This window comes from Belonocnema kinseyi, chromosome 3, assembly GCF_010883055.1.
Source record: "Belonocnema kinseyi isolate 2016_QV_RU_SX_M_011 chromosome 3, B_treatae_v1, whole genome shotgun sequence".
Classification (NCBI taxonomy): Eukaryota; Metazoa; Arthropoda; class Insecta; order Hymenoptera; family Cynipidae; genus Belonocnema; species Belonocnema kinseyi.
In genome coordinates, this window is record NC_046659.1 from 17,265,637 (window position 1) to 17,268,720 (window position 3,084).

The 3,084-nt window shown below is 31.1% G+C and overlaps 1 protein-coding gene across 6 annotated transcripts in view; it reads left to right on the forward strand.

Annotated features, from left to right (window-relative positions):
- Nucleotides 1-3,084, forward strand: part of LOC117168799 (zinc finger protein 2 homolog) — a 263,897-nt gene that overhangs the window by 67,001 nt on the left and 193,812 nt on the right. The window lies entirely within an intron of this gene.

A 3,084-nucleotide genomic window follows, 5' to 3' on the forward strand; every position in this document is an offset into this window, starting at 1 on the left:
AATGTGTGCTATATTTAATAGGTTAACTCGATCTTAACCTACAAATGAATCTAACTTAACAGAACCTAACGAAATTTTGCTTAAAGCAACACAACTTAACTTGAGTGTTCCCGTTGTAACACAATAAAATTCATTTCATTGTACTACCGGTGGTTAAAAATTTAGATGCACATTACTCATTTGAAGAAATTTATAACTACAAGTAGAATTGATCCTATTTCAATTAACCTGACAATATTTGTATCAATTAAAATGCAGAACTGTAACTTAAACATGCAAATGAATAAGAGTTTTATTCAAAATTTTTCTCTCTCTGCTTTTCTTAGACTTAAGGGATATATTTATACTATCTTTCGTGTTTACATTTTATCTTGCTTTTTATCGTAATTAAATTGATTTATAGACCTACTTCCGTCTATTTTCTGCCTGCTATAACGTGTCCTTTTTCTTCGAAGGAACGATGCAAAGGGTTACGCTTACGTTTAAGACCTACATTCGTTTCTCTTTTCAACATCCAGCAAAAATCAGCCATCATGACGGTCAGGTTTTGTTAAGTTAGGATAGGTTAAACCTCTATGTAGGTTGAGCCGAAGCTGAATGAAACGGTACCGCAAACACAACGGGACAACACAATCAGTTTAATTGTGTTTGGTGAGATTAGGTTAGGCTAGATTAAATTTATTTCTAGGTTAGGCTCGAGTTGACCCATTCGATATAGCACACATTTGCTACTGGGAAAATATGCTTCTAGAGCTTTACGTGTAGTGCAATAAATTTCTGTTAATTCAGGTTAGGTGAGGTCAGGTTCTGGCAAGGGTTGATCCTTCACAGTTGTTGACATGTTTTTGAAGTGATAATTTGCATCACTGGCATTATTTTGAAATTTATTTGCCTCAGTGCATGATTTTTCGTCATTTTTTGAGGTTATGGCTCAACCATGACGTGATGGGTGATTTTTAATACCGAATTTGAATTCAGCGCCCTCAAATCCATAAGAATACGTGTGGCTGTGTTATTTTTAATGTTTGTACCTTGATAAAATTAGTGGTACTTTGGTCTTTGGTGCCGTTTATTTCAAATCTGATGTTTGATTTAAAACAATTTAAATGGTAAATCCAATATGGCGGTCATTAATGACTAAAAATGCTTGGGCCTTGATAAAATTGATATTACTTAGTTTTCTGGGGTCTGATTTCTTATCTAGTGTTGAATTTTCGAAATTCAAAATGGCGGATCTAGTGTGATGGACGTGAATTATTAAAAATGTTCGGACCTTGTTAAGATTGGCGATACTCATATTTTTTGGGTTGCTGAATTGGAATCAATTAATGGGTTTTTAAAATTCTTAATGGCGGATCCTATATGGCGGACCAAACTTATCAAAAATGTGTAGAACTTTATCGGATTATCCATATTTATTTTCTTGAAATTGTTAAACTAAAAGTGTAATATATCCAATGTGGCATAACAAATTTCAAGTAAATAAATGATAAAAATGGTGGTATTATGGTATGTTACAGAGTGAATAGTTCTTACAAATGGCAGTTTATCTGCATTTTATTTTAAATTGTTCAATTCAAAAGTGTTAGTACCTTCTACCTCTGCGTGTAAATTGCTGAGCATTTAAATACAACATTTTGAATTAAAAAAACTTTTAAACTTTAAAATTTGAAAGTTTCACTTTGAGTGTTTCAATGTGTAGCTTACTTTTTATTATCTCAAATGGAAAAATGTTTGTTGTCAATCGGGAAATGACTTAAAATTTTTTCTTCGCATAAAACGGCCGCTCTATGTGTGAATCTTTATTAATTAAACACGTAGAAAAAAATTATGCTTATAGAATGTTCAGTTAAAATAGGTACAACATGGATTTTTTGTAATTATTACCGAATTATCTGCATAGTTTACCAAATTTTCAGTTATTTTTAAATTTACGGATATTGTCTGTAACATTGGAAAACTTTTTGATACGATTTTGTAATTTAAAGATATTGATTGGACAGAACTTTTCGGTGAATGTTACAGAAAATATCCGTTAATTTATAAAATAACTGACAATTTTGTGAGCACTGCAGAAAATTCGGTGATCTTTACAGAAAATCTACGCTGTTACTATTTTAACTGTAAATCCTGTACCCTTAACATAATTTTATTCTTCTAATTATTTTATACTACTGCTGATAAAAAAAATCATAATTCGATATAAGTTTATGAATACGAAACGATATAAAATTTATAAGCTGAAAATTATATATTACTCTAAATTTCAAATTGTTCCAATTTGACTAATTTCAAATTATAAATTTTTGTTCAAGTTTAAAGCTTTCAATCAAAAACGGGGTTTATGTCATAAAATATAATTTTTCTGCATTAAAACGGGCGAAATGCATTTTTCTCACGACCCTGCAGTGTCGTGCTTTGGCTCTTTGCTGTTATTTTTGAAAAATATTTAATGCTTCAAGTTGGTCGTGGGATTGAGTTGTTAGGGATAAGTTACGTTTGATCTTTCAGACATAGGTGTTAGGTAGTTTGAATCCCGCCGCAGCATTTCTTTCGATTTTTCATTGGGTAAAACGCGTGCCATAATATAAATATATATATGCATGTGCAGTTGTTCGTGTATCTGTGTAAAAATAAATATAATCTAAGAAAAAGTCTAAATGAATAACAACAATATTATCAAATGAAACCTCGAAATAATTTTTTTATCAATTTCACTGACTAGCTTGAAAGCATTGGTGTATGAGTGTTTCAAGAACTCTATTCCTCTGGTGTTCTCGCTTTTATTGAAAGTCCTTTGTACTTTCTAGCATTCTTCCTACTTTTTAAATATGTCTCAATCAAAGTTTCTCACGACAATACTTCCAATTTATGACATATTTTTGTTCCTATCCTAGAGTGGTTGACTCGGTCATTCAAAATTTCAACAACTAATTTTTTCCGTGTACTTCTTAAATAAATGTTCAACGCCATAATCTTTTTTGTTATGCTTAAAAATTAGTGTCCCTTTCTTCCTTCCAATTGTAAGTTAGGTTAGCTGATTCTCCTTGACATTAATTTTTGGAATTATCTTTATGGGAGCAG